Here is a 25,379-nt window from a genome sequence, read left to right as displayed (position 1 = left end):
AATGGAGCAGCATGTGTAACATCAGATAGAACAAGACCAACAAAAGTACAGTTGTTCACACTACTATAAAATGTAGTGATGTTTGAGTGGTCTACTGTTGCAGTCATCACATTTAAGCGGTTATCTGCCTGCAGGTAGCCCTCAGTTGGCCTGAATACCAGAGTCTTTGGATTTCTGCATAGGATGCTGCCAGTTATTCCTTGACGTCAGGTTGACAGGGTATAAAACATGCAATGCCCGCGATGCCATTACATCTGTTTTCTTGCCCAGATGTCAGTTCCCACAAATAGGAAGCAATTAAATGGTATGGTAAACCCCCAACAAAAAGCAACTACACAAGAAAAAATAGGTATACCAACCAGAAGGAGAGGTAGAGCCAAAAGAAGGAAGAAGTCAGGGGGCTGGAGGGAGGGTTACCAGGACTGCAACAGTGAATACACTCGAGCATCTACATTTATGGTAAGTGTACACAACTGTACTATGTTCTTCATGTTTCACTGTTGCAGTCATCACATTTGGGTTGATTCCCAAAGCTAAAAAAGGGAGGAGTAAGTTAAAGAGCATTAGGGCCAGCTATTAATCCCTGCAAGACTGCAGTGGCAAATCAAGCTCTGGATTTAGAAAAAGCTAGGCAAGTGGTAATGCTTGGTGAAGGTATATACAGAGCTCCAGGTGGCAGCTTCTAGGATGTCCCTGGTAGGGACCCCTCTGAGAAATTCCGCAGAGGCAGATGCAGCCCTGGTGGAATGTGATCTTATCCCTTGTGGGGTAGGTTTTCCATGATGCTTGTAGCAGAAATGAATGCAGTGGGCATTGTTTGGGAAATTGGGAAAGTTTGCTTTGAAATGGCCTTCCCCTCTGCCCCTGCAGCAATGCTAACTAGTAGCTGCTCAGATTTTTTGATAGGCTTAGTCCTATCCAAATTGAATCTAAGTTGCCTGTGCATGTCCAGAGAGTGCAGTATTCGTTCCCCTTAGTTTTGTGGATTGGGAAAAAGTAGGCAAATTAATAGACTGATTTAGGGCCACAGAAGACACCACCTTGGGCATAAAGGAAGGATTAGTCCTGAGAGGAAACCCTGTCCACATGGAAGATAATGAAGGGTTCCATTGCCATGAGGGCCTGTAATTCAGACACTCTTCTTGCTGAAGTGATGGCTAGAAGGAAGGCTGTTTTCCAACAGAGTAATTTCAACTCAAAAACAAAACCCGTTCCACAATGAGTTCAGTTGTTACATGCTCACAGCAACCTCCACAGAGGATACAAATCACACACACCATGTCTCACAGTTGCCGTGTCTGGGATTGGAATCCCTACCTAACTAGTACATCATACTACAACATTACACAGTTATAGCATGCGCCACGGAGATTAATGGGCTACACTTTCACCAAAGGTGTATTTCAGTGTGAATGATATCAGCAGGCTTGCCAAAGAAGAGCAATGGAAGTTGTATTGACTGTGAATGCCCTCAAAAGCATTGCTCTCTACACAAACACACAAACATCCACAATTGCCATGTCAAGGAGGTGTGGCATTCACAGGATGATACTTGTACTGGAACATTTGCTGGGGGCCCCCAAATGCTAACACCAGCCCAGATAACCAAAATCAGTTATAGTAAAAAGCAGGAAAAGGTAGTAGTCTGATTAGCAACAAGCTTCTCTTTAAATAAGGTACACCTTACCTGGGCTAAGACATGCTTGTGTGATTACATTCTATGTAGCTATATGGAGTGCATCTACATTACATTTATGCAATGTCCTACTATTTACTTTCGAGTGCATGGGCATTTTCCTAATGTGGTTTGGCCTGTCTAATATTCTTCCCTATATAGATACTAGATTACCCTTCAGAGCTCAACAATATTTTAGGCAGTCTTGGTGTGCAAGCTCCTGACATGACAAGCTTATGGTCACAAAATTGAAAATGACAACAGCTGGGAGCAGATTAATCTTCTTGAATGCAACTGAAATAAGGCAAAATTAAATTGCTGCCTGTGGCTAGATTCCTAGACATTATGCAGTAAACAGGGAGTAGCCATTAAAACCATATACATAACCATCTATAAATATAGTGACATTATAATTTAAATTCGTAAGTATACTAATACAGGTGGTATATTTTCAGTCAAGCAAGAACTACTATCACTGCATTGTTACAGGAATCAGTGGTGCACTAAATTGCAAATACAGATGACATACGTATATACATTCAGCTATAGCTTTGAAACATCAATACTACACTAGGCTTTGAGAGCAACCACCATTATATCATATCCTCATGAAGAAGTAGATGAGCACAATGAAGAGAGGTTGCTCCAAGGCCCCAAATAACATCCCAGGAAGTTTTACTAGTGCTGTACAATATTCTCTACTATAGGGTTTGTTTACCAGCTATGACAAATATCCAAAGTGGTTCCTATTCAAATGGAGGGTCTACTGCTTCCTTTGGGAAGTACCAAACCATTAGTGTAATCAGTAAAATGTGCAAGGTAGAAGAGGAAAATTGTACTTGTTCAGGTAGGCATGGGTGGCCTTTTGCATCCAGATAATAATCATTATGTAATTATGAGATAATATGTCACTGGAAAAAATGGTATTGTGGCATATCAATAAATACACATTACTGACAATAAAAAAATGTCAATGAAACCAGACAGTCAAATGAGCAATGATATTTGGTCATTACCAATATGGGTCATTTATGCACCCCACCAACTTTAAGGTCGTCTATCCTCAAATCACACCACAAGTCATAATTCTTAAACTCTTAGTGCAAGAAATTTGAACAAAGCCTAAAATGTGTAACAATGGCATATAAATGCAGGTACTATTTTAAATTTTGCAATTATAAATTTAGAAAAGGTTTCTCGTCCATGAAAAAAGAGGTTATTGTTCTCCTCTACTCATCACTCATTAGACCCCCATTATAGTGTAGAATGCCCCTTTTGGTATGTATCTCATAAGACATCTACAACAACTGGAAAGGCCACAGAAATACCTCACAAATAGGATTACCAGCCTCAAACAGATGCCCTACATAGACCGTCTCAAAAAACTCCAGCTTTACTCCGTCACATATCGCCTATTCAGAGACCATCTCTGCCTAACATACAAAGCTATGTCAAACCCAGAGCTATTGGACATGTTCCACTTAGGGAAATCACACTCCCTCTGAGCTATACGCTCCAGGGACCTAAACCTTGCCACCACAATAAACAGAACATGCTAGAGGGATAGATTCCTGTCCCAGAGACTTTCGGTTCTCTGGCTTACACCACCCAAGAAAGTTATTTTCAAATCTTGATGATCGGATGGGAAATAGGAAATTAACCCCTGGGATCATGTCTAGCGGCTCTAATCAACAGGGGCACAGGAAAATAATTTTCTTGGGTGGTGAAAGCCAGGGTACCTTTTTTTGGCTAGGCTTATATAGCCTATAATATAAGGAATATATATATATATATATATATATATATATATATATATATATATATATATATATATTATAATATAGTTACATTCATATGTCTTATATAGGCCCTAGGGCTAATTAGCCTAGTACCTAACTATGAACTAAATGCAATCTTGGGTAATGACTAGTACCTCTACTGTATTACATTGGGTTTAAATTGCTAGGCCAAAAATGACCTCCGGGGCAATAGTCTAGTAATCCTTTATGATCTCCTATGATTATGCCGACTAGGGGCACAAACACACCAGATCTTGTCCTCACTAATATGGGAGAATGCTGCAAATCACTTAGTGTAATGTCCTCTGTGGAATGGTCAAACCACAAGATGGTCTCCTTTGAAGTAAAAATATAACTCAGAAACCCAGCTAATCCGGTTATCTTACAGATTAGTACCTCGCGGGCGGTACTGCTCAGCTTTGGGCGTGTCTGTCATGATTGCCAGTGTTGACTGACAGCTGTAGTTGTCAACATGCTCACGACAGCAACTTCAAATGTGAAATGTTTTACACTAAAATGTTTTCCACTTAACAGTAACACGCTTTGTAGGAATGTTGTGGCGCAACCAAGGAATCCGCATGGGTATTGTAAACGTAACAGTAAAAGCAAGTAAGCTGTTTTCAATTTAGATGAATGTAGAGTGGTCTCGGAGTTGGTATATATAAGTCGGGGGGTACAGGGGGGGCGTCCCCCCTGCAATAACATTTATAAGACTGTTTTACGTTGTGTTTGTTTACCGTCCTTGTTTACAGTAATTATTTATTTAAAAGATATGGGGCATACCGCGTACTGAGGATAATACTCATGTTGCAAATGTTCATACAAACCAAAAGGTAAAGTAAATATCTGCCTCCCTGCTAAACCATTTATAAAACTGTTTCGCACTTATTTGCAGGGGGACCCCCCCTGCACCCCCCGACTTATATATACCAACTCCGAGACCACTCTACACTCATCTAAATTGAAAACAATTAGTAATTATATCGCGTAATGAGGATGATACTTGTTAATATGGCATAGCCCGGCCCGGGGGCGTGTCGAGGCGGGATTTGCTACTGCGCATCCTGAGAGGTACTAATCTGTAAGATAACCGCTAATCCTAGAATGTTTAGGCACTATTCTAAGGCTCACAGGCCCATACATGCTGTTACCTGATAATGTGACAACATTTCAAGCCCCTCACAAACCCTGATAACTCTGCTGCCTCTGGACAACTGTTCACAGAAACATTATACAGGTATGCTAATAGCTGCATAGAGGAAGCTGTACCCACCAAGTACATTGGGATGCTCTATAACAGAAGGAAGAAAATCATGGCAAAAATTAAGAGGTGTACCACCCAGCAGGATATAAGCACTCTCAACTTAAACTACCCAGTGTAAAAATAATGTCTACCGAAGCCAAATTTGAGGTAAAGTTGGCCTCCCAGACCAAGGACAAGACATGCTGCAGCTTTATCAGTAACCTGAAAGACAATACACAAATGTGTGTAGAGCTCATTGTTAATGCAGCCACATATACTGAGCCAGTAGATATAAAAAAACTATTGGCAGACAAATTCAGGTCTAATTTTGGCTCTCTCTCCTTCTAAAAAATATCAAATATAACTGCCCTGCTATCACTAGGAACAGGTCTTAAATGTCTGCTGTAAGGCCAAGAACAATGCATTGATGGGCCCAGGCATGAAACATGATGTATCAGGCCCTCTGGATTGCTATCTAAAATGTAGCCACCAAAAGGCTTCATGCCTAATGAATGCTGAGCAGCAATAGTCATCTCTCTGCCCAAAGGTGGGCCATCTACAGACCCTCAAAACTACAGCCCCATAATCTCACTAGTGTCATATGCAAATCCTTGGAAATAATTATCATGGAAAAGATCAATAATGACACAGTAAACCTACAGACATTAGACCTAAGCCAGGTGGGTTTCGTCAAATGCAGCTCTTGCTTACTCACCATGGTGGACTTCTTTGAGAAGGTCACCAAAACAATGGATGAGGGCAAAATGTTTCACACTGCCTACCTTGATCTGGCCAAGGCATTTGACACAACTCAACCCCACTCAAGCATTTTTTGACAAACACAAGATGTTAGGTGTAAACCTTTATGTTATCAGGTGGATACCGAGTTGGATCACACGAAGAACATTTTTAAGCACTTACATGCATGTGTGTGTGTATGTGTATTTTACATATAATATACACATGTATACACACACACATGCATATATATATATATATATATATATATATATATATACACACACACATATATATATATATATATATATATATATATATATATACATATACACACACACACACACACACACACACACACACACACACACACACACACACACACACACACACACACACACACACAGTGTACATACACACTGCCTCATACAGTACTGATGGACAGATGCAGCTCCTAAATGCTTTATCCTAGGCTTGGCCCAATTCAAATTACCTATGGTATGATCCCAGTCATTCTCATTAGGGGTAATATGTAATTATCAACCATGGGACATGTAAGGTCAATCTGTAACCAAATGGGATAGATTATTTCAAACACAAAAAAGGAAACCATCCATGTTCTTGTGTGACGTGCACCATTGTTTCCTTTGAGCCAGCAGGAAAACTTACCCAGTATCTGAGCAGTTAAACATGGTCATAATCACTTTCACATACAGCACCAGGAGGTAAAGTGACAACTCTGTTTTCACAACCCCTCAACCCTCAACAAAACTAATTCTGAACTTGTCACTATCCACAAAAGGAAAAGGCAATAAATATTGTATAAAAATAAATAACTAATAAACCACACTAACCCTAATAAATTAATATATCTTCTTAGTAGGGCTTAAACCCTGCAGTGCAAAGCAAAAAGAACATGACAAACCTCCTATAAAACCATACCACCAAGCAATTAGTTGAAAAATAGCCAGTTAGCAATAGAGATAACACTCCTTCATTAACACAAACAGACAGTGAAACTACTACTGCACTCATAGTCCAGGAAAATGAGCAACCTGTAAAGAATTAAACATATAATACAAAGCTTTACACTATATAAACCATTCAACATGGAAACAAAGTACATCACATACTGCCCACTTAAATTTCTCCAGTAATGAAACCAAACATGAGATGTCATCAATAACATGCAGTTTAAATCTAAATCTCCCAAACATAGAAATGTTCACTTACCTGAAATGTACAAGTGTGTAGTCTAAACAAGTCCCATTAATTCTTCGAACAGCCTTCTCCCCAAGTTAACTCCTTCTCCAGCAGGCTTACACAGACTTTAAAGAACAGCTTAACCAGCATAATATTGGCATTTTCTGCAAAACTAACTCCAAAATTCAAGTGACCTATAGCAAACAGTGACAGTCATTTATAATCCCATTTTCACCAACCAGAAATAATAAAATTCTTTAAAAAAACTATTAATTTAATAAATGCTGCACTAACCTCTTGTCCAACCTTCCCTTATGACTTGAGTTCCACAACTAAGCAGAATTCTGTAGAGAGCGACACACATTTCATACCACAGCATACCCACCCCCAAAAAATTAAGCCAAGCCTTACCTGACTTTACTACTTTGCAATGAATGCACAAATAGATTATACTGGTTAACACATTTAAATGCATAAGACATTTTTAACAGCTCAGCATTTAAATGTCTCATTCAATGAAATGAAAGTCAATAGCAAGCCAGAAACCAATGCACTTAGCACCTCATCAAGTTGAATATGATCATTTTCACCTCTGCTGGCACCCATTGTTTAACCCAGTACGTCCAAGATCAGAAACATTTAACAGAAAGCCAAGGATGACTGTAGCAATTATAGAATAATTCACATGCAAAACCAATTGACTCAGGCTTCTTTTACCACAAACTAAAAATGATGTAAGTATTTTTTATATAATTAGTCAATGTTGTAGTTAATGTAATAAAATACAAGAAACTAAATTTGTCAGTGCAAACTGACATCTGCCCAAAATGATAATTAACATATCTATACAGTTGTAAGAGACCTATTTATATACTTTATTTATTTATTCCAGTTTGGTGACTGGGGAGGACCACTGGGCTAAAAGCCCATTTTCAGTGGAGGCCGGGGGAGAAAAGCTCCATAATAAAGTTACATGACATAATAATCACACAATTACAAAATATAAATTGGTTTACATACTAATTAAATCTTGGATGATTATATGATTATAGAAACAGTCCAGGAGGATGCTAGGCAAATTGTATAGGGATGGGAGAAAGTGTTAGTTACATTAGAGATGTAAGAAAAATATGGAAGGTATGAAGACTTGTAAAACACTTGGAACAGATGTTAAAAAAAAATTTTGATGAAAATCATGGGAACCACAAATAACAGCTGCCCAAGAGGAAAGCTGAGAAACAGAGGCTGGCATGAGAGGAAATGTATTCTTTGCAATGACAAGCTTTATAAAGCAGGACAGCAGGAATTTGTGTTGAGAACGGCTGACCTGAATGCACATATCGGGATAGATAGAATAGGATATGAGGACTGCCAGGGTCCACATGGGTGGGGCAGTAAGAATACAGATGGAGAGGCCACTATAGACTTCTGTCTGGCAAATGGCTTGATAGTATCAGACTTCCTTCTACTAAGGAAAGGACAATGGGCTACAATCAGTGATTGTAAATGCATGCCCAGTGAAACAGTAAGCACACAGTAAAAAACACTGGTTGCCACAATCAGGTGCAAGCAGTGGTCAAACAAGGCTTCCACAGTCAACAGAGACCAGGCTGAAGATATAGAAGATGACTGGAGAGAAATCACAACAGTTCTAGGAATTGCTTAAGGCTCTAGCACCTCAAGAAGAGGAGTAAATAACTTGAGTTGAAAGGACTACAATGGAGTCCCACAGGGTTCTGTCCTGGGTCCTCTAGTGCTTGGTATCTACTTCTCTGAAGTTCAGGCCAACACGAAAGGACTCTGGTTGACAAACTTCACAGATGATTCCAAGTTAGGAGCTATTAACTCTCTAAGTGATGTTGACATCCTAAAGACATGCCTCACTGAGACCAATAACTGGTGTTAGAACCATGGTCTTAAGCTCAATGCCAAAACAATGTCATCATCCACTTTAGGACAAACCCAATTCCTGTGAATTACCACATTGGTGGTAGTCCACTGAACACAGAAGGTATTACCTATCCACGTAAACCTGTACAAATTGCTGAAGGAGTGATTAATGGGCACATTGTGGGTGTTGCAAAGAGCACTTCTGCCTGACATCCAAGATTTAAAAACAATTTCATTTACTTTAATCATACTTTGACTTAGTAATGGGGTCCATTCCCATCATGGTATTAGAAACCGAAAAGGTATGGAGAAATTAAACAAATTAAATTAAGGCAGATATCCAATTGCCACTGCACAACTTTTCCCACCAGCAAGACCTAGGACGACGTGTCCAGACAACTTTCAGAAGACTAGCTTTTATTCCCTCCTGAGAAATGGCCACAAAGGGCACTAGTGACCCATCCAGGTATCCTCAGGTGTCCCAGCAAAAAAGCAACAGGTGTTGCAGCATGAAGGTAAGGGTGGCCCCAACACCAATTCTTGGCCTCACCACGACGTCTTTCACAACCTTCTCGGCAGAAGCATGGCACAATAGGAAAAATCATTGCATGGTTTTGCTACAAACACAAACATAGCTGTATAGTGGGCTGGAAAAGTTATCATGCACACTTCACTTTTGACAGTGTCCCTCCCTCCTTCTGTGTTATCAAGTCTTGTTAAACTGTCAATCCTAGGTATATAAGTAAAGGAGAGAAGACAGTAGAAGAAGACAATACAAAAAAATAATTACAATACATGCTTAGCTCAGTCTCTCTAACCACTTCCCAATGACAAAATAGGTCAAAATATTGCTACCTTAGATCACTGTACCAGAACGGGCAGTGCTTACTAAAATGGGTAATGCAAATGGCACTACTCACTATCCTAGGAACCTCGTGTCAGATGTCTACTTTCTGCAAGAAAGTATCTTACTGCCTTAGCATGGGCTCTTCAAATTTCATTAACAGAAAGAACAATAAAGCCTTGCACACCATGCTGAACCCTGCATTCAGATCTACCCAAAGTATCCATGGCTACTCACTCAGATCCACCTGTAGAGCAATACAAAAGCCCCATGTGCACAGATGTATGTTTGTGGATCACAGGCTGAGCAACGCAGAGCTGCATAACAGAAATACTATACAGCCCTAGGGCTGCACCACAGCACTAAGAAAGGATATAGCACTGCATGTTGGTGATGCAGGTGTATACATGCACTATATACAAATAATTGCACATGCTTTGTGATCACTGTACCATGTATGTCTGCGTATAGAATATATTAGCAGCAGAATTGTTATTGCATTATTTAGAAACAGTGACATTGGGTAGCTTCATTAGCATAGATACCATATTAATTGGACCTTATTAGAACAGTCAGCATTAGCAGGCATTTTCGTTTCATTCTGTGATTACAGTTGGGAGATAAGCTAAGCAAAATAGGCAAACATGACAGGTAGTAAGGTGTTTGATTTATCAGAACATACTCCGAAAAAAAACAAACCTGAAAGAAAATAATGACTTGACCGACCTGCAATTTACATGCGCTGTGCATGACCAGTACAAGGATTTACATTTTTCTTTTTATATTCAACAGCAGGAGTGGCCTTAGGTCAACTGGTGCCCTATGCAAAAGGCCTCCATGGCACACCACACCACATCACCCAGTGCCCCCATCCTAGTCTACCTACACCAAATAAACACTGGAAAAGTGCCCCTGCTAGAGCGGTACCCTAGGCGGCCACCTAGTTGGCATCTGCCTAAGGCCGGCTATGTTCAACAGTAAAGCTTTGGATAGATCCAACAGATGTTGCTTTCCCTTGCCATTCCATGTCAGTTTTTTTTTTTTTTTTTGCTTCATGCAACCTTTATTGTGATTGTGTGTACTAACAGGAAATGAACGCAATATCTGTAGATATCCGAAGCTTTGCTGTTGAAAATTTGAGGAAATGTAAATCTAGAAGTGGCCCTGCACATCCCACAATGGACATGCACTGGCTCAAAATGTAAAATGATGCGTGCTAGTAGTTATGACGTGCAATTGTCTTACATGCAACAGCATGTGAAAATATAGAGCTTTAAAAATATACATGACCCTATATAATGCCGTACAACTAGAGTACTGGTATGAAGGAGCAGAAAATGCAGGTTCTGTAAAGATGCATACTGTTCCCATGGCTGCCACATTTTGTCAACTGTATTTGGCTACTAACCAAATATTACACTTTTCCACATTAGAAGGTACTGCTTAAAATAGTATTTACTTCAAAAAATAATGTCAAAACAAGTACGGAGCATCATGTGAAAGCAGAGAACTGACAAGCTGAGTGCCTTATTGCTGAGGGAAGTAAAACAGGGCTGGAATAGAGGTTTTTAACATTTTTGAAGAAACTTGATGCCGTGGGTAGTGTTTGTTAGGACGACATTATTGATGTCACTAACTGGGAGGTGATTCGTAAGTGGGTGGCAGTGTTTCATCTTTGGTCCGAAGCAGAACTAGGATTTTAGAAATGAGATAGTGCCCCCTTTAATTGGAAAATCACAGGCCCAGATGCAGTACCTAACTTTTGGCTGAAAGTATTAAGATCTTTGCATGAAGATTTAGCTATGAGTAAGAAATATTTATATGTGCACCCCGAACAGACACCATCCTGGTTAACAACAGGAGAAACAATACTCTTACTTAAGAGTGAACCTGCAAGCTACCCTAAAAATTACAAATGAATAACTTTCCTTCTGACGACATATAAGCTATACACTGGACTTGATGACAGAGTTTATAGTCATTTAGATGAAAACTCAACTATGGCAGTAGAACAAAAGGGCAATAAAAGAAAGTCCTATGGAACAAAGGATCATTTGTTGTTAAATAAAGTCATAGTGGAGAACTGTAAAAAGGTGAAGAATCTAAGTATAGCATGGATTGCCTGCAAAAATGCATTTGATAGTATCCCACATTCATGGATAAAAAAGTGCTTAAAAATATATAAGATACACCCTCGGCTGATCGACTACATTACAGTGACCATGAAGCAGTGACAGACCACTTTGCAATTAAGCCATAATAAAGGACAAATTGTTATCCTAGGGATAAAAATTCAAAGGGAGATATTCCTTGGTCACTCTTTGTCACAGCTGCTATTCTGCCTTGCCCTTATCCCATTAAGTTGTCTACTTAACAGCTTAGGCCATGGCTATAATTTGGCACCTAGAAAACAACAAAGTGTGAAGACTTCTCATCTTCTCTTTGTCGATGATTTAAAACTGTATAGCTCATCAGATGAGGAACTGAAAGCACAACTGCAAGTTGTCAAAACTTTTTCAGATGATATAAGAATTTCATTTGGTCTTGATAAATGTGCAAAAGCAACTTTTCAATCAGGAAACTGCAGCATCAGGAAAACATCAGTTTGGGAAAAGAATGTGATATAAAAGAACTTGAACAAGACAGAGTGTATAAATACTTGGGAACTGATGAAGGATCAACAATAAAACATGAACAAATTAAAACTTAGTAAAAAATATTTTAGAAGGCTTAAATTAATTCTGAAAACAGCACTGACATCTAGGAACAAAATCCAAGCCATAAGCCAATTTGCTCTTCCTGTCCTAACTTTCAGTTTTGGAGTGATTGATTGGCCCCAAAACATGTTTGAATAGATTAGATAGTAAAACAAGAAGGATGCTTCATGCTCACCAAATCTTTTTTGGCTTCTCTTGGTTAGGGATCGCCACAGTGGATCACCGGTCCACTAATGATTGGCAGTGGATTTTTACGGTGTCAAGTTGCCAGCCTGGTGCCCAATCTTCAGAGAAAGCACACCCCTGCACCTACTGGCATGTCTTTTAAAGTTTACTTGACCATGGGGAGGACATGCAGAATTTGCAAAGAAGTTACTCCAGCTGAGAATCAAACTGGAGAACCTCTTGCTATCAGGCGACAATGCTAACCGCTGCACCACCATGGCCAATTACCAAGATTATATATTCCCCATTCCGAAGGAGGGCTGGGCCTCTTTGAAATTGATTACATGTATATATCTGCAATTGTGGGACTCCACACATATCTGCTGACCTCACAAGACCCAAACGTAGTGAAGGTTTTAAAACAAGAGGAGAATAAATCTAAGATGACTTCTCTGCTTAATCTGGCAGAAGCATATTGGCATCAAGCATGAATGGAAATCATAACTGAAGTAGATAAAAATCAGGCAGCAACTGAATGTGGCAAAAAACAAAAGAAAGAATATAAGGAACAGGACCAGATGAGAAGGCAAGAAATTAAAAAAAGACTAAACAATGAGAGACATTTGAGTTTCAGACATATATCCTTCATAAAAATGCCTGCAATTGCATAACCTATTATTCTATCAAAGGTGACCATAAATGGATACAAATATCTGTTTGGAACTGTAGCAAGCCCATTTTATATTTTTGACAAAAGGGCTACAGTTATATTATGATACATTGGATACAGTAAATAGTTCAGAAATTCTTACATGATCGCAAATGTAAAAAAAAGTATTAATACGAAAAAAGACGTGTTTGAAACTTTAGCAAGCCCTTTGTCAGAAATGTACAATGAGCTTGCTACAATTAGATTCCAACACTGTAAGCCTTTCAGTGTAATTGACATGACAAGATTACCTCTCAACCATGCAGATTTTCACCTCATATATGTGGTCTCTTTCTCATACAATTATTGTTTTTCTGGCAAATCAAGGAGTACTGAAGGGACTAAATAATAAAACATTTGGGTTTCAGGCTGCACACCCTTCATAAAAATGCATGCTAATACATAACCTGTTACTCAGAATGACCCGAAATGGTTAAAAAAAGAAAGGAAATAGAAAAGATCTGTTTGTTACTGTAGCAAGCCCATTTTATATGTCTTGCAAAGCATTTGCTACAGCTATGCTCTGCCACATTAATGCAGAGCTTTAGTGCTTCTTACACGAATACAGATATTAAAATAAAAAACGGTAATCCTCTGTTTGTAACTTTAGCAAGCCCTTTGCCAGAAATGTAAAATGAACTTGCTATAGTAATATTCCAAAACTGTAAGCACTTCTGGCATGACCAGATTACACCTGAACCGTCCAGATTTTCTTCTCATATGTGTGGGTCTCACCGTCTTGGTAAAACTGTTTGTTTTCTGGCAAATTAACTAGCAATGAAGGGACTAAATTATCACAGATATTTGAGTCACAAGCTGCACACCCATCATAAAAATGCATGCTAATGCTTAACCAGTTCAACATAAATGGATAAAAAAAGCGGTTATCTGTGCACAACTGTAGCAAGGCCGTTTTACATTTCTGGCAAAGGGCTTGCTACAGTTCCATTGTGATACATTGGATAAGTAAGCATTTTGGTGCTTCGGCGCTTCTTACGTGACCGCATATATTGAAATAAAAAGGAATGAAATTATCATTTTGTAACTGTAGCAGAACATTTTATATTGGTGGCAAAAGGCTGCTACAGTTATGTAGCACTTCTTACATGAACGCAAATGCTAAAAAGAAGATGGCAATAATCTTTAACTGTAGCAATCCCTTTGCTAGAAATGTAAAATGACTTGCAAGAGTTACATTGTGATGTTTTAAACATTTCAGTGCTTCTGACATTAACTCAAAGGCGGGAAAAATATATTTTATAACTGTTGCGACTCAACAGAAATGTATCAAGTCCAACCTGATTGCTGCAGATGTACACATATGCTGAAAGCCTGGGACTTAAAAACACTCTTAGTTCTTACTGAAAATCATTAGGAACTATAACATCAAAGTCTACATTTATGCACGGGAAACAAAACAGGAATGGGAGAGGGTATACAAAGGAAAGTAATACTTGGGTCGGACCTGACTGTGATGTCACAAAACGGGAGAAGTTTGAAAAAATGGGTGGCAACATTTACATTTCAGTCCGAAGAGATGGGTGGCAACATTTACAATTTGGTCCGAAGCAAGGAACACAGTTTAGAAACAAGCCAGTGCCCTTTTAACATTGTTCTCTTTTATTTGCCGAACTTGGGTGTAACCTGTAAGACACATATTGCACCTTTCAACAATACCTTTTGTTGACTGGAGTTTCATGCATGTTTGATCACCTTGTACCTTGCTGGTGCTTTTCCATGCGAATAGAAAGCCCTGTCTTGTATATTACCTGCAGTCATCCCTCTCCGTAAAGGAGGAGTGACTACAGACCCTGGAAAGCTACAGTCATCCCTCTCTATAAAAGAGGAGTGACTACAGACTCTGGAAATTATCGCCCCATTAGCTTGACAAGTTTGATATGGCCATAGAGCACATCATCATGGACTTAATTAACAAGGATATAGGGAATCTCCAAACTCTACATCCCATGCAATTTGGTGTTGTGAAAGGTAGATCATGCTCAACCTGGTTGACTTCTTTGAGTCAGTCACCAGAGCGGTGGATGAAGGTAAGGCAGTTCATACAGCCTACCTCGATCTGGCCAAGGCCTTTGATACCATTCCTTACTCAGGAATTATTGACAAAAATCAACAAACTAGGCATCAACCCCTATATCATTAAGTGGATTGCAAATTGGCTCACAGATAGAACACACACTGTGAAAGTAGTGGACTCCAAGTCAGACTGCTGACCAGTCATGAGTGGAGTCCCACAGGGATCAGTCCTGGGCTCTCTCCTGTTTGGCATCTACTTCTCATAAGTCCAAGCCAACACAAAGAGACTCAGGCTGACCAGATTCACAGATGACTGCAAGTTGGGAGACATTATTAACTCCACAAGTGATGCAGACATCCTACAGCAAGTCCTCACTGAGACCAATGACTGTTGTGGAAACCATGGCCTTAAGCTTAATGCCAAAAAATGCTTCATCACCTTTGGGAAAAACTAATTTCCCACTAATTACCACATTCATGGGAGCCCACTGAACACTGAAGGAGTTATAAGAGATCTATGGACACCGGCTGACAGCAACCTCTCCTTTGATATCCACATTGCCACTATGGTGAGAAAGTCCTTCAATGTGGCACATCTCATTACTAAGGGTTTTCCATCCAGGAAGAAAGAGGTCATCATTTCTCTCTACTACTCCCTCATTAGATCAATCCTAGAGTATAATGCCCCATTTTGCATGTACCTCACTAGAGACATGCAGCAGGGGTCTATATTAGATTCTCAAAAGCCGACAATGTCAAATCTGACATTGTCGACACAAGAATAGCGAAACTGCTGAACATCGAACAAGTAAACGGAAATCTCCGTAAGGGAAGATTTCCATTTACTTCAATGTAGTGCAGTCTCAGAATTGGTATATTTAAGTAGCAGGGGTGTGGGGGGTGCAGGGGGGCTTGCCCCCTCCCTACACCATTTATTTATTTTTTTCTGAACATTTAATGTTTTAACAGTTCGATCACTAAAGGTCAATCTTTAGTGATTCGAACTGTTAAATATTCAATGTTCTTATATAGACCCTGCAGCAGCTGGAGAGGCCACAGAAGCACCTCATGAAGAGGATCCTAGGCCTTAAACACATGTCCTACATGGACAGACTCAAAAAAACTCCAGCTATTCTCTGTCTCATATCGTGTACTAAAAGGCGATCACTGACTTACAAAGCCATGTCTGACCCAGCCCTGTTAGAAATGCTACATCTAAAGAAATCCCAATCCCTCCACACCACACAATCCAGAGGACTCGACCTCATTACCACAATCAATAGAACATCCTGGAGGGACAGGTTCATAACCCAGAGACTGCCCATGCTCTGGAATAGACTTCCCATACATGTCAAGCAGAGCACCTCACTAGCCCTCTTCAAGAGAAATCTTGCTGAGTGGATTGTAAATAGAAAATTCACCCCATGGATCAATATAGTGCCTCTACTTGGTAGAGGCACTGGGAACTAATGACCGGTGACACAGTGCCAGGGCACTTCTATGGACTAGGCTTGTAAAGAACCCAGGGCCATTAGCCTAGTACACACTTATGAACATACGAACCTTCTGGAACATGCTAACATTACCTGCAATTTACTGTGGTACCAAAGGTATAAGATGTAAAATTTCTGATAAAGCCCAATTTATGATATTTACACAGTTTGCTCAGATGAACATTCTTCCATAATCCTTCCTGTTGCCCACTATTAATGGTGATGCTTATATCAAAGGTTGAAATGGCATTTTGATATCTGCAGTTCTTGCTCTGTATGTCATTCTTCAGCAGGCAGAATGCTGTCCATCAGTAAGGTAGATGGCCCATTTCACCCTGCTTGACCTCTTACAGCTATATAAAACACACACCACCATGAACACCCACAACAAAGCCTGTAATATTTTATAGACACAGAAATAGAACATGGCTGGCACAACAGATTTCTATCCCAAGGAATCCTACACTTACTGACTAGACCTCCTCTGCATGTAAAGCAATACTACACATGGTCTGTATTCAGTAATATTCTGGATGAATAGCTGGGATTTCATAAATCCTCTCTAGGGTATATAACATGGTGCTTCTTGACCATGGAGTTTAGGTCACTATTTCAGCACTCAAGCTTAGCTGACTATGCTTATAAATGGTCTTTTGAACTGCATGCCTAGTGCATACCCATGAACTTAACATTATATATAATTACCAAGTACATTACAAATGTCCATGCTGCATACAGAATATATATGCTGACAAAAACATCAGTTTGTTGATGAATATATTGTTATAATCCATCTCATTTGAATGGCATTACTGCATAGTTTAGCTTTACACACTGTACTATTTTTCTTTTTCAGAAAACACCCTACTGTGTTTTTTTTCCGGCCTGTAACAGTACCAACTATACACACACATAACAAGGTACCTGTAAACAAACATTTAATTGTTTACTTTAATAAGTAATGAAAACAAGAAATAGATGTGTGCTGTACTCTCCAAGGTACCATGAATTAAACTTAACCTCTGAGTCAAATCATTTAATTCATTCTCCCTCATTTCTTTATTCAACTGTTTTTTTCTCTGCTTGTTTACTAATTAATTTTAGTTTGATACTGATGTAAGTGGGAGGTGGACATACCATTTTGAATCACAACCTGAGCTCCATGGTGCAAGACACAAACAGAAAATTGTAAACAGAATAAAGAATTATACGACTTTCTGAAAGAATGTCAAACAGCTTGGCAAAATGCAGAAGTGGAATTCAAGCAAGATGATAGCTGAAAAAAATATAAGAAACGGAAATGAGGTCAAACTATAACTACCAGTTTGCATGTAAGAATGGCATTATAGGTCATGCCTGAAATATTTGTATGTACATACATATGTAACATGTATAAATATTAATAAATGGTTTAACAGAGTGGCTATGTTAAGTATAGATGGATCTCTCCATTTTTATTTACTTTTTTAGTTTTATATGCAAATGTGTTCTTAAAACTAAGGAATGTGTATTATAGATGTCTTGCATTGTTGTGATTCATCGGCACATTGTCACTTTGCAATAAAATGCCACACTTGCTTGTACTTGGAATTTACACTGTCTGACCGTAAGCCCATTAAATTATATCTATCTATGCCTAGATATGATGGTTTTATAACAGTCAATTAAATCAAATAATGACTTGACATGGAACCTGTGTGTCTGCTTGTTTGTTTCTTTTGTAAAATAAATGAAACTACAGTTTCACGTGGAATATGTGCATCTGTTTACTTATTTATGTATGTATAAAGTTGTACTGACTAGTTCTAATTAGAAACAAAAAAAAAAATCTGTCAAAAGAAAAGCCATTAACTTCTTGTGATTTCATGACATTTCAGTTATAACTGAAGGCATACCTCTCAGCTTTATAGTACAGACAGAAAAGCCTTGCCAGTAACATTTAATTGGCTAAAGTAGTTACCAATGTTCAAGATAAAAGAGTAGACAACAATAACTTTACTCAAAAGTGTTATACGACAGTAATAAGGTACAAGCAGAAGACAGAGTCCATATGACTTGAAGATGACTAGTTATTCCCCAGGAAATACCCTCTACTGCTTAGCCCGCCACTGTTACTAAAGCATGGGTCCTCACTGTTCTCTCCAGTGGTAGGTCACACCTACTAAACCCAGTGGACTACCTGTAAAATGCCACTTGAGCCATGCATGATGGGCAAAAATGGTACATACTGCCTACCTCAGCCTGGTAAAGGCATTCAACACATTACTTCATTCAGGTATTATAGATAAAATCAAAAATTTAGACATAAATCTCTATATAACCAAATAGATAGTCAAATGGCTTATGGATACGACACAAAGTTAGCGTGGGGGAATCCACCTCCACCAATAGGCCTGTTACTAGTGGTGTTCCGCAGAACTAAGCACTTAGGGCTCTCCTGTTTGGAATACTCTCTGAATTCGTAGCAAAAAATGCCCAACCTTGCACACAAAGACACCCATCTTTCGATCATCCCTGACCATAATCCAATGCATAAAAAAAACTCGCCCAGAACTTGGAATGCTTTAGCGATCCAAAAACTCTCAACAACACAACTAAAGCTACACTTGCTACTACTTAGCACCTCCCCTCACTAGTTTATGGATCATAGGTAGGTACTAGCCTATACTCATCACTATTCAGGCCTATAATTGATTATAATACCCCTTTTGGCATGTACTGTACAAAGCGCCTGCAGCAATTGAAGAGACCTCAGCATCTTCTAGCAAAGAAGATCAAGGGACTCCAGCACTTGCCTTACACAGACCAACTAAAGCCCTTGTCACTATACTCTATCATATAGACTTCTTAGTGCAGACTTATGCCTGGCTTCAGAGCAAACTCCAACCCAAACCTAATGAACTTGCTGTGCATCTGTAAATCAAACAGGACTAGAGCTACCTGCACCAGGCACATAATTATGGCTTGCAACATGAATAGGATGTGCTGGAGGGACAAATTCGTCTCCCAGTGACTGACATGTCTTTGGAATAGGCTGCTAATTTATGTGAAGCAGAGCACCTATATGACGCTGTTCAAAAGGAGCAAAACAACCAAACAATGAACGATTGTAAACAAACCAACACAGAGACTGGAGAAAGCTGCAACAATTTATTCTGGTACCTCGGCTGAATGCCTTCAATGGAATAAATGCATTGATGCTAGTTGCACCTTATATACTTTAAGAAATCAATTAATATAATTGACAAACACCTTCAAAAGGAACCTGGATGACTGGATGGGAAACCCTAAATTCTTACTGAGGACATTACTCACAACCCTCCTGGACATGAGCAGTAATTACGAAATACAATCCCTGGGTGATGATGACTAGAGTATCTTTGGTATGACATTGTGATCTAATAGCTAAGCTTGAAATTACCTTTGGGTTGATATCCTATTAACCTCCAATAATGCTATATACCAAAGTTATTCTAGTCCTAGTGGAATGATAATTATGAACATTGGGGCATGAATCGGGTCGACAAAAGAGTCTTTTGGCCATTATTGGCTTCTAAGTACGTTCTTGTAATGATTGTATCAGGGGTTTCTACAGTGAGTTGAAAGATGCAGGAAAATTGTTTTCCTCAGAAAGCTGTGAAATGAAAACATGTTGGAATCAGGAATACAATTGTAACCAAAATCCGTTTTAGTGGAATATAGAAAAAGGTCTGAAGCTGATTAGTAATGAGCTTCCCTTTGAAAAGAAACACCTTTAATCAAAGTTTCATTTTCTGGTCTTGTTACATCTACCAGCAGGAAAACTACTAATAGGAGTTTATGTCTGCTATGTACTACCCATTTATAAAATAAATAAATACTAAAAATGTACTAACTTAGGTCAAATTAGCTCATAATACATTTTAGCCACTTTAGGTTATAAATCATTTTAGTCACATATTCATAACCATTTTTGTTTAAGCATGGGCCTGAGCTTTAGCAAGGAATCTCATTAAATGTGAGAGAAGAACAATCACAAGAAATGATCTTTGAATATGTGCAGATTGGTCCCTCTACAACACAAACACAAGGTGTTAGCACATCATTTTAGCCTTTATCTACCATCACCACTAGTTACAACACAAAAAGCACAGCCACTTGGGGGTGGAGGTTTCACATCTGGGTTTCTGCAACAATATTGAATATCATTTGTAACCCTCTGCCATCTCATTATTGAACTCTTACTACTAAATATTTCATTTATTTATGTATGTCTGTCTCTGTGTATGCATGTACGCATATACATTGGACAATGGACGGTGGAGTGGCGCAGCGGCAGCATTGTTGTCTCACAGCAAGAGGTTCTCTGGATTGATTATTGGCTCGGGTACCTTATGTGTGGAGTCTGCATGTCCTCACTACATCCATGTGGGTTTCCTCCCAGGTTATAAAGACATTTGTCTAGAGAGTTTCTCCCCAGGCCTCCACTGAAAATTGGCTTTGTTCCAAGTCAGACTTAATTTTTATTTGTTTACTGGGAAATTCTGACTGGGCGTGAGTCCTTTCTCAGCGGCTGCCCGAGGAGAAAAGCTCCACAACATGTACATGATAAATAGTGATACAAAGCTGAAGCAATGGGAAACATGATTGGCTGTTGGCATTAATACAGTAACTAGATATTGATTATCAACAGTATATACAGTAAATGGTTGCAAGTTGAGATAGCTTATTGTTGTTTATAATAAAAGTTGTAACAAAGTTGTCAGACAAAGTTTAAAGTGCATAAAGTCTTTTGATAACTAGCTTATTCTGACTGTGGTTAGTAGTAGCAGTAGTATAGTTGGGTTAAGAGTCTAAGTGGGGGAGGGAGATAGGGGTGGGGGTGTAAGTCTGGATTAGAGCAAGAGCAAAGTCAGTGGAAATTTAAGTGAGATGTGAGCGCAATCTTGTAAAGGCTGCTGAAAGGTAGAAATGTAGTTGGGAGGGGGAAGATGGTTCAAAGTTTTGATATGGTACAGGAAAATAGAGAGCTTCTCCTGCTGAGTTTCCCAGGTTTGATAACAATGAGTTGATTTTGTTGCTTGACTCAGTGGGAGCCTAATGGAGTGATAGGGTTGGAGAAGAGGTTTGAATAGATGGGATGTTGTGGGGGTGGTTAATATGTTTATGGCGAGGTGAGTTGATTAAAGTGAAGGAGGTTGTGGGAGTTCACAGCCAGTTTAGTTCTTTAAAGGGAGATACAATAATGGCTGTGGCAGGAGGCCCCAGTGGTAAATTTAGTAATTTTCTTGCAACAAGCATCCAGCTTGTGTAGGTCTGTTTGTCTAAGGTAAGTAAGTATGGGAGATGCATAGAGTACATTAGAGATTAGCTGGGAAGTTTCTTGTGAACTTTTCATTGTAAGAGATAATGTGGGGGTCAAATGTAAAGGTTTGTTGTCAATCTCCACGCCCCGAGTAATTTTGTGTGTTCTGATGGAGATATTGGTATTGCTTTGGTGAGAATGTTGGAAGCGGGGGTGTTTTGGGTGGATTTGGAAGGTTGGAACAGGGAAGTTTGGTCTTACATGGGTTGAGTAGGAGTTGAGCATTGGATAGCCAGCTTTCTACCACAGAAAAGAATGATTCCTGTGTGATTTGTTGGAACTGTGGTAGAGTGGGGGCAGAGAGTGAGATAGAGTAGAGTCATCTGTGTACTGTATAAAGAGATGCTTGTGGTGAGGCAGTATAATAATGCGTTGTTAGTGAAAGGTGAGAATAGTAGAGGGCCAAGGATAGACCCTTGGGGAACTCGAGAGTAAATGGGATGTGAGGAGATAGGTTATCATCCCAGATTACCGATAGCTGGCATCCATGTAGATAGCTGTGGAACCAGTTGCAGGCTGAGTTGTGAGAAGGAGAGAGGTTGGGGAGAGTACAGAGTAGTAGCTCATGAAATACCATGTCAAAGGGCTTTGAAAGCTCTAGAAATATAGGCAGTGGAGAGGAGGCCATTGTTTTTGTGATGAAGTTGAGTGTTGGTGAAGGAGAGCAGAAGCGAGGAGAGTAGTGCTGTGATATGGCCTGAAACCATGTTGGGATTTGGAGAGGATTATTATTAGCTAGGAGGTAGTTGGAGACCTGTCAAACTATTATCCCCTCCTTCAGGACAAAGGCTGCACCTGACTACTGGCGACTTTAATCAGTATAATCCTATAAATCCATTTTCACAGCTTGTGTGCACAGTAATGTTTCTTCCTACCACCATCCCCTGCAACATGCATGTAAAATTTGAATGTATGGAAAACACTACTCTTTGAGGCTTACTTTGGTGGTCTGATCTGGGGTCACCAAGCAGATAAATTTAAAAAGAAACACAGGAGATATAAGAAATGCAGTAAATACAAAACTAAATTAGCAACACTATCATTAGGGTACTGGCGACCGGCTGTTACAACTGCTTTTTTGGTTTGGGTAGCTTTTTCCGAAAAATAGTTTTACTCCCTCATGGGGAAATTAATAATAATAATAATAATAATAATAATAATAATAATAATCCATTATTACGGTTTTAATATTACACCTATTTCTCTATCTTACTACCACTTTTGTCCAGCCCCTGAACTCTTTAAAGTCTGCTGCTATCTATATTATTTTCCTTATCACAGTTTTGCAAAGTTAAATGTCTAAACTGTTGCTAAACTGTTTGCATTCCAATTTAGCTAAAATGACAAACTCGGTCCTGTCACCCTATGATTTAAAAGTTGCACAAAGTGTAGCAGTTGTCATGAATAACAAAGCAAAGAGGAGACAGTAATTAGTGATGAGGGATTAAACATCTCAGCCAGTTGATACCACATGTATTTGATGATATGTTGTGAAAATCTCAGCACAAATGAATTCACAAAAGAAGATCACAGGTGCAATGCGCCAGATTGCCCATCAACAATTTAATTTAATTTGATGCCAGAGTTATTAAATTGAATTACAGTAGAAAATAAAGGTTGAGATTAAATCACATTCAGCAAGGGCAAGCTTTTAATGTTATTAGTAAGCAGGAGAACAATGCAAACATTAAAACCCCTTAACAGACTGAACATAGTAATATAACTTATTTCAGAACAGCCGCTATTTTCTAACTAAAAATATTATACTGTTGGCAATAAAGTTGGTGGAAACAAATGAAAATTGTCACTGTGAAAGCAACAGAAGTTTAACATCTTTAGCAAAAAATTAAAATGGAAAGTGAAACTTTTAGCAATTATGTTCTACATTCCTCATCTAGTTCAGGTTTTCACTCTATAGTATTTTCCTGAAGAAGCTTGTGTGTTATTTTTCCCTTTGAAGTAATACTGATACTTATATAATTATTCATTTTACTTACTTTCACTTGGAAACCATGTTCATTCTTACATTGCAAATATTTTGATTATTCTGACTTGGAAGCTGCTTTCTCGTTACCTCCTTAAATCTATATTTATTTACACTTGACATTTGTTAACTGGGTAGTGTCCGACTGGAAACCCATTTTCTGCAGAGACCCGTGAGGAAAAGCCCAAGAAAAAGTATAAACAACAGCTTTAAAGACAGGTAAACAGTTACACCAGTTATCAAAAAGTATGTTTAAACATGTTTCATGATAACACAGAAATATTAAAAGGAATAGCTAGCTATACATATTAAGTAAAAATTAAAAACTTAAAAAAGTTAAAAATTAAGAACAAATATAAAAAATCCTTAATCTTTACATGTTCAACGTGGTTATTTTTGTTCATTTACAGTCAATGCCTCATCTGAAATAGTTCATTCAATACTAAACTTATTTCATATTTTGAAGAAATGATACATATTTATGGACTCAGGTTTGGTTGCATTAAAGGGAATGAATTCTGTATTGAAATCAGTATGTTGAACATTGCCTTTAACTTCCATCTCTGTGTCTCTAGATTTTAACATTACTGAATAAATACAAAAATTGCCTTTGTAAAGAGAACTACAATGAGTAGGGTGGCAAATAGAAAGTATTTTAAGTAAAAATACGATATGTCTTATACATACGTCTCTTATATGTATAACGTGTTACTATCCAGTTTAACCCTGAGATATAACTTCTCACTCATATTTAACTTTGCTTATACATGAATGTTATGTTACCAACAGTACAACAGGCCTGCTAAACTGACAAATATTCTGATTTTCCTGTGATGTGCTGCTTTGCATTTTCTTGATATTACATGTAGAAAAAGAGACACAGACACACAAACACAAACACACACACACACACACACACACACACACACACTGAATATTAATATAGTGAAGACTAGATTTCCTAACATCAGTCTCAGCTGGCCTACCTTCTTAAGCACTTTCAGTCCTTTCTGTTTTTGAATGTCAAGCTACAGAGTCGCTGCATTTCTATATTCTGTCTTTAACTATTGTCCATTGTAATTGCTCATCAGTGAGCCTTCAATAGTCCTACATCTTTTTCTGTCAAACAATGTCACTGGAACTGCATATTGTACGCATTACATAGCAGGGGTCATTTGATAACATAGGTAGCACCATATATATATATTTTTTTTTTGTCATTAACCCTCTTTATATATCCCACCTTCTCATTAATAGGTAAAATTCCATGCATTTTAACAAAATTCACATATGTGTACACTTATCTATATGCTCCTTCAAATATGCAAAAGAATACACTGGCAACATTAAGAACCATGAATGATTTTGGCAACTAATTTTCTTTTTACATACAGCAAACTTAAAACATTTTAGTTCAACTGCTATAAAGCACGCTTTAGCGCGATTTAGCGTGGAGTTGCTACAAGAGCACCTTCGGGCAGCGCCGGTGTAACTAGGTTAAACTATTCAGGCTACTTAAATTCCACTCTTCATTTTTTCCC

This window comes from Protopterus annectens, chromosome 1.part1 (assembly GCF_019279795.1).
Source record: "Protopterus annectens isolate FY-2018-M chromosome 1.part1, PAN1.0, whole genome shotgun sequence".
In the NCBI taxonomy this organism is placed as follows: domain Eukaryota; kingdom Metazoa; phylum Chordata; order Ceratodontiformes; family Protopteridae; genus Protopterus; species Protopterus annectens.
The sequence above is the reverse complement of the archived record's forward strand: the minus strand, read 5'-3'. Positions refer to the sequence as shown.